This window comes from Abrus precatorius, unplaced genomic scaffold, assembly GCF_003935025.1.
Source record: "Abrus precatorius isolate BTA unplaced genomic scaffold, Abrus_2018 Scaffold9, whole genome shotgun sequence".
Taxonomy (NCBI): domain Eukaryota; kingdom Viridiplantae; phylum Streptophyta; class Magnoliopsida; order Fabales; family Fabaceae; genus Abrus; species Abrus precatorius.
The window spans coordinates 13402727-13419282 of record NW_020874439.1 but is presented as its reverse complement, the minus strand read 5'-3'; the positions used below and the strand labels follow the sequence as shown (position 1 = coordinate 13419282).

Genomic DNA, 16556 nt, shown 5'->3' with positions numbered 1-16556 from the left:
TGAGTGTTGGCTGCCATGTTTGTAATAAGCTGTCTCGCAGCCTGTGGTGTCTTGTCCATCAATGCTCCTCCACTTGCTGCATCTATCATGCTCCTGTCCATCAAAGTTAGCCCTTCATAAAAATATTGAATTAGTAATTGCTCACTTATCTGATGGTGAGGGCAGGTAGCACACAGCTTGTTGAATCTCTCCCAGTAGTCATACAAGGTCTCTCCATTCAGCTGCCTTATACCACAAATCTCTTTTCTTATTGCAGCGGTTCTGGAGGCAGGGAAGAATTTCTCCAGAAATAACCTCTTCATTTGATTCCATGTGGTGATTGTTGAAGGTAGGAAGTAGAGCCAATCCTTCGCAACACCATCCAGGGAGAAGGGGAACGCCTTCATCTTGACATGGTCTTCAGGCACTCCTTGTGGTCTCATGGTGGAACACACCACATGGAACTCTTTTAAATGCTTGTGAGGATCTTCACCTGCAAGTCCATGAAACTTTGGCAACAAATGGATAAGTCCATATTTAAGCTCATAAGAGGTTGTTTCATTTTCAGGATATTGGACACACCATGACTGATACACAACATTAGGTGTGGCTAATTCCTTCAAAGTTAGCTCAGGATTATCAGCCATGTTCTCCCTAACAACAGGAATAACAGTAATAGTTTCAGAATCACCAAGTAAGCTACCACTACCACTACCACTACCACTGTTTTTGCTAGATCTTATCCTCCGAAGTGTTCTCTCTATTTCAAGGTCAGGTTCATGCAATATAACAGGGTTGGCCCTGGTCATTCAAGGTTAGAACCAACAAGAACAGAAAATACTCAATGAATGCACAAAGTCAGTTTACAAAACAAGTACCATCAAAATGCAAGATATGAATGAAGGGGGACCATGATAAATCTCTTTTTGGTATGGGAAAACACCACAAAAATTTTCATATTTTTTTTTGAATTGAATTGCTATGGGGACTAGAAGCCTAAAGTCAAGAAAAATAGGTCAATAAATACTGAAAAATAAAAAAATTTTAGAAAACAAGCAATTTTTGAAATTCTGGGCAGCCTCAACCAGCAGAGCCGGTTGCATTGAATAGAAAAATTTTTTCTACCCCAAATGCATATGCAATAAGCTCAATTCTGAGTTTTCTAGCAAAAGTTATGCCACTTTGAAGTTTCGCAAAAATTTTCTCGGCCACCAAGATGTATCTTTTTTTCTATAAATGATTTTTGCAATCTACCAACTCTAAACACTAATAGACACTAAAAGAAATGTGGACACAAATTCAGATCAAAATTCAATCTCTAGCTATTTTTTTTGGAATTTTTCAAAATTGGATGAATAGTGCATGAATAGTGTGTGAAGAGTACGTGAACAGTGCACGATGAACAGTGAAATCTGATAGCAATTATGCAACATCTATATTTTCTATTCCTACTAGTCCTCTGTTTTTCGCATCCAGCCACATACAATTGACCACAATGGCACCAATCACACAACTAAACACTAAAAACCCGAATTAAATATGCAAAATTAAATGTAATAAACAAAAAAAAAAAAAGACAAACAGAAAACCTATGATGAAAATGAAACCGCCCAAGAAAATGCACACGAAAACGCAAACGCAGAAGAGTGAATCACAAAAACACACAATCACAGAATGATGAAATAAAAACAAAATGACTTATGTCCCCAACAACGGCGCCATTTTGATAACCACGTCGCAATGGTATCAAACAAGCTAGATTTTCTCAAAAATTGTGCAATACAAGAAGCAAACCTAGGTCATCTCTCAAGGACATAAAATGCATTTTATTTTTAATTCCATCATGCAATTTCAAATTAGATTGGGGGAGGATTTGTTTTGAATTTAAACGACAAAATAACAAAAATGAAAATTAAGGATTATGAAATTCAACCAATTCAAGATCTCAATCCCTACAATGCAATTCTCGTCATTCACACAAATATAATCCCAACGAATTTCCAATCACACTAATTCAATGCGTATCAACAACCCTAAAATCTAAATCTAGATTATGAATTCCATCAAAACAAGAACCGCAATCGCAAACCCAATGCTTTAATAAAATTTAGAACAATTGATTGATTAAATTAGGTGAATCCAATTAATTCAAATCTGAAATTGACCTATTCTTTCTATTTAGGATGCAACGAAAATTCCATATCATGAAAAACGTAATTAACCTAATTAGAAAAGAGGAAGGAAAGGAGGAATTCGATAAAACCTATTTTGAAACTCGAATGCAATGTAGTTTTTGAAACCTTGAACCAGTTGATGAATTAGCCTTGCTTCATAATCATGTTGCTCGACCAATTAGAGAACGGGATGAAGTTTTCCAAAATAAAAGAGAGGGAGACGAGAGGAATCCTTACGAAAGCTTTTATTTAAAATTCTGAAAATTAAGGCAAAAAAGAGGGAAGAAGATCCCCACGTGAAATCATAAACCCTATTTAAAGACAAAATAATTGGGCTTAATTAAGGCCCAGCTTCCTAACGAGGTTCCTAAAACCCTAATTAAGTAATGTCAACAATAAAACCAAATTCTGAAAAATTCATTGCAGGACCGCAACATTGTGACGCCGTTTTGGGCCTGAAGATGTTCGAACTGGGCTTTTCTCACAACAGAGAAGTTGTAGATCTCTCTCTTATCTTTCCAGGGACACCAATTTTGTCCAATTCCAAGTAGTGTAGCTCCAGATATGGTCTATTCAAGAAACTGTGTCAAAACAAGAATTTATGGCGGGAATTAAGAAAGATTTGAATTTAAATCCTAAATGACTTATCAACACAAATCTAAACTAACACATCAAAATAATATACTAAAAAGACTCAATTAAATCGAAAACAAAGAGAGAAAGATGTATTAAAATATGACTATCACCAGAGAATACCAGAAGGGGAGAAGGTTGTGAGAAAACCTTTCTTTGAGTCCTTGGAGTGATATTCAAGGAGTTTCAGTGGCCAGAGACGAATTTCGCACGTCTTCCTTTGGCAGTAAGCAAAAAAGAACCACAAGAAACCAAAATAGGAACTTGGGTCCAAAGGCGGCAGAAAGTGCCAGAAGGGGAGAAGGTGGTGAGAAAGCCTTCCTTTGAGTCCTTGGAGTGATATTCAACGAGTTTTCAGTGGCCTGAGACGAGTTTCGCATGTCTTCCTTTGCCGGTAAGCAAAATGGGACCAAAAGAGCCAAAACTGGAACATGGGTCCAAAGGCGCCGGAAAGTGCCAGAAGGGGAGAAGGTGCTGAGAAAGCCTTCTTTTGAGTCCTAGGAGTGATATTCAAGGAGTTTTCAGTGGCCTGAGACGAGTTTCGCGTGTCTCCCTTTGCCAGTAAGCAAAGGGAGACCAAAAGGGACCACAACTGAAACTTGCGTCCAAAGGCGGCAGAAAGTGCCAGAAGGGGAGAAGGTGGTGAGAAAGCCTTCCTTTGAGTCCTTGGAGTGATATTCAATGAGTTTTCAGTGGCCTGAGACGAGTTTCGCATGTCTTCCTTTGCCGGTAAGCAAAATGGGACCAAAAGAGCCAAAATTGGAACATGGGTCCAAAGGCGCCGGAAAGTGCCAGAAGGGGAGAAGTTGCTGAGAAAGCCTTCTTTTGAGTCCTAGGAGTGATATTCAAGGAGTTTCAGTGGCCAGAGACAAATTTCGCACGTCTTCCTTAGCTGGTAAGCAAAAAAGGACCACAAGAGACCAAAACAGGAACTTGGGTCCAAAGGCGCCAAAAAGTAGCAGAAGGGGAGAAGGTGGTGAGAAAGCCTTCCTTTTTGTCCTAGGAGTGATATTCAAGGAGTTTCAGTGGCCTGAGACGAGTTTCGCACATCTTCCTTTGACAGTAAGCAAAAAGGGACCAAAAGAGACCAAAACTGGAACTTGCGTCCAAAGGCGCCAGAAAGTACCAGAAGGGAAGAAGGTGGTGAGAAAGCCTTCCTTTGAGTCCTTGGAGTGATATTCAAGGAGTTTCAGTGGCCAGAGACAAATTTTGCACGTCTTCCTTTGCTGGTAAGCAAAAAAGGACCACAAGAGACCAAAACAGGAACTTGGGTCCAAAGGCGCCAGAAAGTACCAGAATGGGAGAAGGTGGTGAGAAAGCCTTCCTTTTTGTCATAGGAGATATTCAAGGAGTTTCAGTGGCCTGAGACGAGTTTCGCACATCTTCCTTTGCCAGTAAGCAAAAAGGGACCAAAAGAAACCAAGAAAGGAACTTGGGTCCAAAGGTGCCAGAAGGGAGAATGTGGTGAGAAAACCTTTCTTTGAGTCCTTGGAGTGATATTTAAGGAGTTTCATTGGCCAGTGACAAATTTCGCACGTCTTCCTTTGCCGGTAAGCAAAAAAGAACCACAAGAAACCAAAACAGGAGCTTGGGTCCAAAGGCGCCAGAAAGTACCAAAAGGGCAGAAGGTGGTGAGAAAGCCTTCCTTTTAGTCCTAGGAGTGATATTGAAGGAGTTTCAGTGGCCTGAGACGAGTTTCGCACGTCTTCCTTTGCCGGTAAGTGGTGAAACAAATTTTAACTATTCGTCATGCAAAAGGTTGTTGTTAATCCTCATCAAATATGCAAAGAAATGAATGCAGTACTAGGGTGTTATCCTAGGTCGTCTCCAAGGAATTTTTGGTTGGGAACATACATCGAACAAGTGTAAACATATATTTTAAAGCAAGTAAATTTGGGGGAGGTTTGTCAATTTTTGGATTTTAATCAAGAACGAAATGTAAATTAATGAAATTCAATCAATTAAAATGAGTAATCCCTAGTCAAGCAATGAGTTCTATCATTATTCTTTCAAATGATTCAATAATCCCCTTTCTTTCCCTTGAATTAAGTTAATCTAACAAGCGAAGACTAACTTTAACATCCCAATTAAAATTAAGCATCTTAATGGGCTCCAATCTCTATCCCTAAGATTAAGCAACCTCAAGGATTAATCAAAATTAAGCAATTTTGAATTAGAATTTCGTTAGGTAAATTAGGGTTCATTAAGCAATGTTCCCTTCATGCAAATTCCACTTCATTCAGAGATTGGGGTTAATAAATTCAAGGAAAGAAAGATTTGTATTGCAATTAATCCCAAGAATTCAAGATTCATGTGCATTGACTAGGAATTACAAGAAAGTTTAGCCCTCCATATGGATGGGTTTCACGAATGAGAGAAAGAAATGCAAGAACGTAAACATCATTAATATAAATTCAACAACAATCAAAGGAGAAGTTGGAAATTAAAACCTATAGAGGACCCTTGGCTGTCACCCAAGACTCCAATGTCGTAAGAAATTATCCCAATTTGGCAAAGAAAAATTGTGTAAAGTGTCAAAAGTCCCGTACCCTAATTCCTAAAATCTATTTATAGTGGATGACATGTCACCAAAGTGTCCACTTTTGCCTTTGAAAGTGTCCACTTTGGGCCTTGAAAGTGTCCACGCGCAGGATGGAAGGAATGCCGCTTCTCTGGAGTTGCCACTATTTGTGCTGAAAGTAGCTACTTTGGTGCACGTGGCTACTATGAGAGCCAATAGTGGCCACGCGCAGGAAGGCTTCAAAATCAGCGTCCTGGACCTTCTGAAGTTGCCACTTTTGGTCTTGAAAGTGACTACTTTGGATGCGCGTGGCCTCTTTGAGAGGCAATAGTGGCCACGCGCATCATGCTTCCAATTTAGTGTCCCTGGAGCTTCTGGAGTTGCCACTTTTGGTCTTGAAAGTGGCTACTTTGGAACTTTTACTGCCCAGACTTGCTGTAGTTGCCACTTTTGCTCCCAAAAATGGCTACTTTGGGGGCAACTTTCATCCAAAGACCAAGATTTCTCAAATTTAACTTGGGCATTCTGCAAAATCATCAAGATAATTAAAATTGCAATCTATATCTATGTAATTAAATGCAAATTAACCAAAAATTACTAAACCTATGATATTTACTCAAAATGTGATTTCTATATTATTTACACTATCTAAGTCCATTTCTTCTATTAAGGAGCACCAAAAAGGCAAGTAAAAATATAATAAAAAGTGAATTCATCAGTAAGCAAAAAAGAACTATAAGAAACGAAAACAGGAACTTGGGTCCAAAGGCGCCAGAAAGTACCAGAAGGGGAGAAGGTGGTGAGAAAGCCTTCCTTTTAGTCCTAGGAGTGATATTCAAGGAGTTTTAGTGGCCTGAGACGAGTTTCACACGTCTACCATTGCTGGTAAGCAAAAGGGGACCAAAAGAAACCAAAATAGGAACTTGGGTCCAAAGGCGCCAGAGAGTCCCAGAAGGGGAGAAGGTGGTGAGAAAGTCTTCCTTTTAGTCCTAAGAGTGATATTCAAGGAGTTTTGGGTGGCCTGAGACGAGTTTCACATGTCTTCCTTTGCCGGAAAGCAAAATGGGACCAAAAGAGACCAAAACTGGAACATGGGTCCAAAGGCACCGGAAAGTGCCAGAAGGGGAGAAGGTGCTGAGAAAACCTTCTTTTGAGTCCTAGGAGTGATATTCAAGGAGTTTAAGTGGCCTGAGACGAGTATCGCACGTCTTCTTTTGTCGGTAAGCAAAAGGGGACCAAAAGAAACCAAAACAGGAACTTGGGTCCAAAGGCGCCAGAGAGTCCCAGAAGGGGAGAAGGTGGTGAGAAAGCCTTCCTTTTGGTCCTAAGAGTGATATTCAAGGAGTTTTCAGTGGCCTGAGACGAGTTTTGCATGTCTCCCTTTGCCGGTAAGCAAAAGGAGGCCAAAAGGGACCAAAACTGAAACTTGCGTCCAAAGGCGGCAAAAAGTGCCAGAAGGGGAGAAGGTGGTGAGAAAGCCTTCCTCTGAGTCCTTGGAGTGATACTCAAGGAGTTGCAGTGGCCTGAGACGAATTTCGCACGTCTTCCTTTGCCGGTAAGCAAAAAAGAACCATAAGAGACCAAAACTGGAACTTGGGTCCAAAGGCGCCAGAAAGAGCCAGAAGGGGAGAAGGTGCTGAGAAAGCCTTCCTTTTAGTCCTAAGAGTGATATTCAGGGAGTTTTCAGTTGCCTGAGACGAGTTTCGCATGTCTCCCTTTGCCGGTAACCAAAAGGAGGCCAAAAAGGACCAAAAGAGACCAAAACTGAAACTTGCGTCCAAAGGCGTCAGAAAGTGCCTGAAGGGGAGAAGGTGGTGAGAAAGCTTTCCTCTAAGTCCTTGGAGTGATGTTCAAGGAGTTTCAGTGGCCTGAGACAAATTTCGCACGTCTGCCGGTAAGCAAGAAAGAACCAAAAGAAACCAAAACAGGAACTTGGGTCCGAATGCGCCAGAAAGTGCTAGAAGGGGAGAAGGTGGTTAGAAAGCCTTCCTTTTAGTCCTAAGAGTATATTCAAGGAGTTTTCAGTTGCCTGAGACGAGCTTCGCATGTCTTCCTTTGGCGGTAAGCAAAAAGGGACCAAAAGAGACCAAAACTGGAACTTGGGTCCAAAGGCGCCAGAAAGTGCCAGAAGGGGAGAAGGTGGTGAGAAAGCCTTCCTTTTAGTCCTAAGAGTGATATTCAAGGAGTTTTCAGTTGCTTGAGACGAGCTTCGCATGTCTTCCTTTGTCGGTAAGCAAAAAGGGACCAAAAGAGACCAAAACTGCAACTTGGGTCCAAAGGCGCCAGAAAGTGCCAAAAGTGGAGAAGGTGGTGAAATAGCCTTCCTTTGAGTCCTTGGAGTGATATTCAAGGAGTTTCAGTGGCCTCAGACGAATTTCACACGTCTTCCTTTATCGGTAAGCAAAAAAGAACCAAAAGAGACCAAAACTGGAACTTGAGTCCAAAGGCGCCAGAAAGTACCAGAAGGGGAGAAGGTGGTGAGCCTTGCTTTGAGTCCTAGGAGTGATATTCAGGAAGTTTCAGTGGCCTGAGACGAGTTTCGCACGTCTTCCTTTGCCGGTAAGCAAAAGGGGACCAAAAGAGACCAAAACAGGAACTTGGCTCCAAAGGCGCCAGAAGGGGAGAATGTGGTGAGAAAGCCTTCCTTTTAGTCCTAGAAGTGATATTCAAGGAGTTTCAGTGGCCTGAGACAAGTTTCGCACGTCTTCCTTTTTCGGTAAGAAAAAGAAACCAAAAGGGACCAAAACGGGAACTTGCGTCAAAAGGCGCCAGAAAGTACCAAAAGGGGAGAAAGTGGTGAAAAAGCCTTCCTTTTAGTCCTAAGAGTGATATTCAATGAGTTTCAGTGGCCTGAGACGAGTTTCACATGTATTCCTTTGCCGGTAAGGAAAAGGGGACCAAAAGAAACCAAAACAGAAACTTGGGTCCAAAGGCGCTAGAAAGTGCCAGAAAGGGAGAAGGTGGTGAGAAAGCCTTCCTTTTCGTCCTAGGAGTGATATTCAAGGAGTTTCAGTGACCTGAGACGACTTTTGCACGTCTTCCTTTGCCTGTAAGCAAAAAGGGACCAAAACTGGAACTTAGGTCCAAAGGCGCCAGAAATTACCAGAAGGGGAAAAGGTGGTAAGAAAGCCTTCCTTTGATTCCTTGGAGTGATATTCAAGAAGTTTCAGTGGCCTCAGACGACTTTCGCACGTCTTCCTTTGCCGGTAAGCAAAATGGGACCAAAAGAGACCAAAACTGGAACATCAATCCAAAGGCGCCGGAAAGTACCAGAAGGGGAAAAGGTGGTGAGAAAGCCTTCCTTTTAGTCCTAGGAGTGATATTCAAGGAGTTTTCAGTGGCCTGAGACAAGTTTCGCACGTCTTCCTTTGCTGGTAAGCAAAATGGGACCAAAAGAAACCAAAACTGGAACATGGGCCCAGAGGCACTGGAAAATACCAGAAGGGGAGAAGGTGGTGCGAAAGCCTTCCTTTGAGTCCTACGAGTGATATTCAAGGAGTTTCAGTGGCCTGAGACGACTTTTGCACATCTTCCTTTGCCGGTAAGCAAAAAGGGACCAAAACTGGAACTTAGGTCCAAAGGCGCCAGAAATTACCAGAAGGGGAAAAGGTGGTAAGAAAGCCTTCCTTTGAGTCCTTGGAGTGATATTCAAGAAGTTTCAGTGGCCTCAGACGACTTTCGCACGTCTTCCTTTGCCGGTAAGCAAAATGGGACCAAAAGAGACCAAAACTGGAACATCAGTCCAAAGGCGCCAGAAAGTACCAGAAGGGGAAAAGGTGGTGAGAAAGCCTTCCTTTTATCCTAGGAGTGATATTCAAGGAGTTTTCAGTGGCCTGAGACGAGTTTCGCACGTCTTCCTTTGCTGGTAAGCAAAATGGGACCAAAAGAAACCAAAACTGGAACATGGGCCCAGAGGCACTGGAAAATACCAGAAGGGGAGAAGGTGGTGCGAAAGCCTTCCTTTGAGTCCTTCGAGTGATATTCAAAGAGTTTCAGTGGCCTCAGACAAGTTTCGTACGTCTTCCTTTGCCGGGAAGCAAATAGAGACCAAAAGAGACCAAAACTGGAACTTGGGTCCAAAGGCGCCAGAAAGTACCAAAAGGGGAGAAGGTGGTGAGAAAGCCTTCCTTTGAGTCCTAGGAGTGATAATCAAGGGGTTTCAGTGGCCTGAGACGACTTTTGCACGCCTCCTTTTGCCGGTAGGCAAAAAGGGACCAAAAGAGACCAAAACTTAAACCTGCATCCAAAGGCGCCAGAGAGTTCCAAAATGTGAGAAGGTGGTGAGAAAGCCTTCCTTTGAGTCCTAGGAGTGATATTCAAGGAGTTTCAGTGGCCTGAGACGACTTTTGCACGTCTTCCTTTGCACCCAAAAAGGGACCAAAACTGGAACTTGGGTCCAAAGGCGCCAGAAAGTACCAAAAGGGGAGAAGGTGGTGAGAAAGCCTTCCTTTGAGTCCTAGGAGTGATAATCAAGGAGTTTCAGTGGCCTGAGACGACCTTTGCACGCCTCCTTTTGCCGGTAAGCAAAAAGGGACCAAAAGAGACCAAAACTGGAACTTGGGTCCAAAGGCGCCAGAAAGTGCCAAAAGTGGAGAAGGTGGTGAGAAAGACTTCCTTTGAGTCCTTGGAGTGATATTCAAGGAGTTTCAGTGGCCTGAGACGACTTTCGCTCGTCTTCCTTTGCGGTAAGCAAAAAAGAACCAAAAGAGACCAGAACTGGAACGTAGGTCCAAAGGCGCCAGAAATTACCAGAAGGGGAAAAGGTGGTAAGAAAGCCTTCCTTTGAGTCCTTGGAGTGATATTCAAGAAATTTCAGTGGCCTCAGACGACTTTCGCACGTCTTCCTTTGCCGGTAAGCAAAATGGGACCAAAAGAGACCAAAACTAGAACATGAGTCCAAAGGCGCCGGAAAGTACCAGAAGGGGAAAAGGTGGTGAGAAAGCCTTCCTTTTAGTCCTAGGAGTGATATTCAAGGAGTTTCAGTAGCCTGAGACAAGTTTGGCACGTCTACCTTTGCCGGTAAGCAAATAGAGACCAAAAGAGACCAGAACTGGAACTTGGGTCCAAAGGCGCCAGAGAGTACCAGAAGGGGAGGAGGTGGTGAGAAAGCCTTCCTTTGAGTCCAAGGAGTGATATTCAAGCAGTTTCAGTGGCCTGGGACGAGTTTTGCACATCTTTCTTTTACCGGTAAGCAAAAGGGGACCAAAAGAAACCAAAAAAGGAGCTTGAGTCCAGAGGCGCCAGAAAGTGCCAGAAGGGGAGAAGGTGGTGAGAAAGCCTTCCTTTTAGTCCTAGGAGTGATATTCAAGGAGTTTTCAATGGGCTGAGATGAGTTTCGCACGTCTTCCTTTAATAAGGAAAATACCAAGGGTAGAAGGTGGTGAGAAAGTGATGAATCCATATTTTTACTGATATTTTAGCATAATTCTAGCTCATTTAATAAGGAAAATATATGAAGAAAGCAGAAAAACTCAGAAAAAGAGAATGATTGAAAGTTTTATTTTAATTTGTAGTTATTTTCGCATTTGTAGAATTTATGCTTAGTTCTTAAGGAATTTATCTTGTTTTTGAAGGAATAATCTGAGCAAAAGTCATGGAAATGGATTATCAATGGAAAGGAAGAAGAAGAATGGCAATGTTGGACTCCAAAATACAAGAATGATGGGATGCAGGCTGGGCGTGATCACTATTGTTAGTGAAAGTGATCATTCCAGAGCCTAAAGGAGAAGAAGAGCCTGTGCGTAATCACTTTTATTTACAAGAGTGAGCGTTGCCAGTGTGCGTTATCACTTTCGCCAACGAAAGTGAACGTTCCAGAGAAGACTTCATTCCTGATGAGCTGCGCGTTGTCACTTTCGCCAACGAAAGTGAGCGTTCCAGAGGCACTTGTATCAGGACAACTTGCACGTGGTTACTATTACTCACGAAGGTGATCACGCGCAGCCCTTGACCTCCTGCGTTGCCACTCTTATGAATAAAAGTGAATGTTCCAAAGAAGCCTTCAACTCTGCAAGTTGCGCGTGGTTACTCTTGCTCTTGGAAGTGAACACGCGCACTACATAAAGCTTCTGCGTGGTTACTCTTGCTCTTGGAAGTGAACACGCGCACTACATAAAGCTTCTGCGTGGTTACTCTTGTGAAGAAAAATGACAACGCGCAGAACTGGGGTTTCTATATATACATGATTGAAGCGCGAAAACTGGGGTCTTTTGCTCATTTTCTGTTTTGTTAGTTATATTCTCGTTGAGAGAGAGTGGAGAGAAGATTGGGGTCGAAGCTTGAAGCTCCAAGAAGAGGGATCGGATTGGAGCTTGTGGCCATGGCTGCTCTGCATTCTTCTTCATCTTCTTCTTCTTCTTTCTCTGTTTTTGTTGCAATGTGTGCTTAATTTCCCATAGTTAGGGGTTTATGAAACTCGAATTGATGTATTGATTCGACTTTATCTTCTGGACTTTAAGTTCTTGGATTAATTGAGTTGTTAATTCTGCTTTTGTTGCAATCTTTGAATGGAAATTCATTTGATTAATCAAGAGGAATCTTTACCAATGGGAATTGGATTGTTTGCTCCGATCTGAATTGGCAACCAGAGTTTAGGGATTTCTTAGGGATAAGGAGACCTAATTCTGCAATCTTATAGTTCTAATTCTTAATGCAACCTTAAATTGAATCTCACCTAAGGGATTAGGGAGGTTTAGTGGATTGTTAGGGTGAATGAGTTAAGGAATTAACCTTTGGCTAGGTATATGTGAAACTGATTGTCAATTATTCAATTGCTTGAATGTTCAGAGGATTTAATTGGATTGATATTGATATTCTTGTGAAGTAAATTCCTAACTATCCTTCATTGCTATTTCATTTCAACACAAATCTTATACTCTGTTTTTTTGCAAGTTCTTTACTTTTGATTGCTCTGATTATTGCTTTTATATGATACAACTCTCTTCCCAAATTCGTAGGGCTCAAATGGTTATTTTTCTGTGAAGTGATAATTGAGTTCCTAATTCCCTATGGAGATGATACTCAGATCTTAAATTTACTCATTACTTGCTGCAATCCTAGTGCACTTGCTAGTGGTTAGATTTCAAACAACAAGTTTTTGGCGCCGTTGCCGGGGAATTTGAGTTTCAATATCATTAGTAACATAAGAATAGCTAGATTGAGTATTTTGTTTCTCTGAATTTCTGTAGTATTAGTCTGTAGTTAGACATTTTGTCCATTCTGCATAATTCTGCAGCTTTTAAACTTGTGTTTCAATTACTTTTATTGATATTTGCTGCATAATTTTCGTGGTGCAGTTCTGAATACTAACTTGTAGTTTACTTTTGCTTCATTTTGAATTGTATATGCGTGGCAAAAACAAAAACAAATCAACTCTAGTCTTTGATCCTGACATAGACATAACCTTAAGGAGATTGAGAAAAGAATCTAGAGCAGAAAAAGTCATAGGGAGTGATAGTGAATTAGAAGCTGTCCATTCTCCAGAATTTCAGAACAATCCTAGAGTGAAAAGAACACCTACATCTTTGAGACAACTAAATTCAGAAATAGAGATGGCAGAACAAAATAGAATTAGAACATTAGGGGACTATGCAATTCCTAACATGCAAGGTTTTAACTCTTCTATAATCAGGCCAACTATTCAAGCCAACCATTTTGAGATTAAACCTGCTTTATTACACTTAGTCCAACAAGATCAGTTTTCTGGTGGAAATTCTGATGATCCTAACCTACATATTTCAAATTTTCTACAGCTATGTGACACCATAAGAATAAATGGGGTTAGTGAAGAAGCCATCAAACTGAGACTATTTCCTTTTTCCTTGAGAGATAGAGCAAAATGCTGGTTACAAGCTCAACCACAAGGAAGCATTACAACTTGGATAGAACTTGTGAACAGGTTTCTAACCAAGTACTTCCCTCTATCTAAAGCTGCTAAGCTGAGAGGAGAAATTACATCCTTTGTTCAGCAAGATGGAGAATCATTGTATGAAGCTTGGGAAAGATACAAAGAATTGCTAAGAAGATGTCCACATCATTGTATTCCAGATTGGATGCAATTGGAAACTTTTTATAATGGGATGAATGCAGTAACAAGAACAATGGTCGATGCTGCTGCTGGAGGTTCATTAAATACAAAGTCCTTGGAAGAAGCTCAGAGGATTATTGACATGATGGCATCTTCAATCTATCAGAATTCAAACTCAAGGAATCAAGGAAGAAACTCTGGTCATGAAGCTAAGGTTCTGGAAACTTTTCTTGCACAAAATCAGCTACAAAATCAAATGTTTTCAGAACAATTAGATGCCTTAACACAACAAATCAACAATCTGCAAACAGGGAGTATGCCTACCAGTCAGCTAAGTTGTGATTTTTGTGGAGGAAACCATGCAAATGGTGCATGTGAGGCATCCACAAGTGAACCACAAGAGCAAGTGAATTATATGAATAATTTTCAGAGACAACAGCCATCATATCCCCCTGGATTTCAATTTTCGAATAATAGAACTCAGCAGTATTCTAATTGCAATAATCAATATTCTGCTGCAAAGAATTCTAACTCAAATTTTCCTTTTTCTAATTCAGGTCCAGCAACACAACAGCCTTATTTTCAGAGGAATTCATCCACTTAACCTCAAGGAAATCAAAAATTTTCCAGACCTATGAATGAGAGGTTGACTGAGATGGAAGAAACTATGCTGCAATTCATGAAAGTGACTCAAACAAGCTTCAAAAACCAAGAAGCTTCCATGAAGAAACTAGAGACACAGATTGGACAATTAGCTGAACAACTATCCAGCAGGGATGAAGGAAGATTTCCAAGCAATACAATAATCAATCCTAAGAAGCAATGTCAAGCTATAACTATAAGAAGTGGAGTTGTAGTTGCAAGCCCTAAACCAGCAGAAAAGAAAGTAAATGATGTAGCAGAGAGGAAAATTGAACAAGATCTGCAACAAGGAAATTTTAAGCTATTGAAGAAAGACCATTCAGAAGAAAAAGTAGATGTTCCTATGAATTCTGAAAGGAAAACCAAAAAGCAACTCTTTGAGGAAGCTTGTAAGCCAATAGACCCAGAAAAATACAAGAGGCTGCCTTATCCTCAAAGAGTCCAAAATCCTAAACAAGAGGAACAATTTGAAAGGTTTATGAATGTCTTTAAGAAATTACAAATTAACATTCCTTTTACAGAAGCTTTGGAGCAAATGCCTTCATATGCAAAGTTCATGAAAGAACTACTTTCCAGAAAAAGGAAGCTAGAGAATGACAAAACAGTACCTTTGATAGAGGAGTGCAGTGCCATTCTCAAGAGAAAGCTTCCTCAAAAGTTGAAAGATCCTGGATCATTTAGCATTCCTTGTGAAATAGGAAACTGCACTATGGGAAGAGCATTGTGTGACTTGGGAGCAAGCATAAATCTGATGCCATTAGCTGTTCTACAGAAACTTGGCATAGAGGAAGTGAAGCCTACCAACATTATACTGCAGCTAGCTGATAGATCATACACTTATCCATATGGAGTTGTTGAAGATTTATTAGTTAAAGTTGACAAGTTCATTTTTCCTGCAGATTTTGTAATTCTGGACATGGAAGTGGATTCTAACATTCCTTTGATCCTAGGGAGGCCACTTCTTGCAACCGGGAGAGCTTTAATAGATGTGCAAAATGGTGAACTTATGCTTCGAGTTCAAGCTGAGAAGGTAATATTTAATGTGTTTGAAGCTTTAAAATATCCAGTTGAAGATAATACATGTATGAAGGTAGATATAATGGATGCTTTTATTACACAACACCATATGAAAGAATTTGATGAAACGGCTGTGTTAGAAGAAATAATATCTGCAGGGAATGAAAAATCTGAAACTCTGAATGAATAAGATATCATGGAAATGCAGCAGCAATTGGAAGCTCTGCCGATGCAAAAACCTGCAGAAAATTTGGTGAAAGAAGAGGAAAAGCAGAAGCTAGAACTGAAACAACTTCCTTCACACCTGCGGTATGCATTTCTTGATGAGAAACATGAAAATCCAGTCATCATCAACAATGAACTTAAGGAAGGACAAGAGGAAAAATTGTTAAGAATCTTAGGAGAACACAAATCTGCAATTGGCTGGAGTATTGCAGATCTGAAAGGTATAAATCCCTCATTTTGTAAGCACAGAATTTTATTTGAAGAGAATTTTAAACCTGTTATGCAGCCACAAAGGAGGTTAAACCCAGCCATGAAAGAGGTAGTTAGAAAAGAAGTTATGAAGCTGTTAGATGCAGGAATAATATACCCAATTTCTGACAGCAATTGGGTAAGTCCAGTCCAAGTTGTTCCAAAGAAAGGTGGTATGACAGTTGTACCTAATGAAAAGAATGAACTTGTCCCTACTAGGACTGTGACTGGATGGAGAATGTGCATAGACTATAGGAAATTAAATGATGCAACCAGAAAAGACCATTTCCCACTACCATTTGCAGATCAAATGCTAGAAAGACTTGCTGGACATTCATTTTATTGTTTTCTGGATGGGTATTCAGGATATAATCAAATAGCTGTGGATCCTTTAGATCAAGAGAAAACTGCATTTACATGTCCATTTGGAGTCTTTGCATATAGGAGAATGCCATTTGGTTTGTGTAATGCCCCTGCCACTTTCCAAAGATGCATGCTTTCTATTTTTTTGATTTGGTAGACAACACCATAGAAGTGTTCATGGATGATTTCTGTGTTTTTGGTGATTCTTTTGATGATTGTTTAGCTAATCTATCCACTGTTTTGCAGAGATGTCAAGATACTAACCTTGTGTTAAATTGGGAGAAGTGTCATTTCATGGTACAAGAAGGCATTGTCCTTGGTCACAAAATTTCAGAGAAAGGAATGGAGGTGGACCAAGCTAAAATAGAAGTCATTAGTAAATTGCCTCCACCTATCAATGTTAAGGGAGTTAGAAGTTTTTTAGGACATGCTGGTTTTTATAGAAGATTCATAAAAGATTTTTCTAAGATTGCTAAACCCTTGAGTAATTTACTTATAAAAGATGCAGATTTCATATTTGATGATAATTGTTTGCATGCATTTTCTGTTTTAAAAGAGAAACTGATTTCCGCACCTATTCTTGCAAAACCAGATTGGAAATTACCTTTTGAACTCATGTGTGATGCAAGTGATAGTGCAGTAGGTGCTGTGTTAGGACAGAGAAAAAATAGGAAATTACATGCTATCTATTATTCAAGCAAAGTGCTAAATCCTGCATAAGTGAATT

General features: G+C 40.5%; 1 non-coding gene across 1 annotated transcript; it reads right to left on the bottom strand.

Moving 5' to 3' along the window:
* Nucleotides 1-13241: 13241 nt before the first annotated feature.
* LOC113851744 lies at nucleotides 13242-13348 on the bottom strand. The gene has a single exon (XR_003502310.1). It is a non-coding gene; the product is annotated as a small nucleolar RNA R71 (small nucleolar RNA).
* Between the last annotated feature and the right edge of the window lie 3208 nt (nucleotides 13349-16556).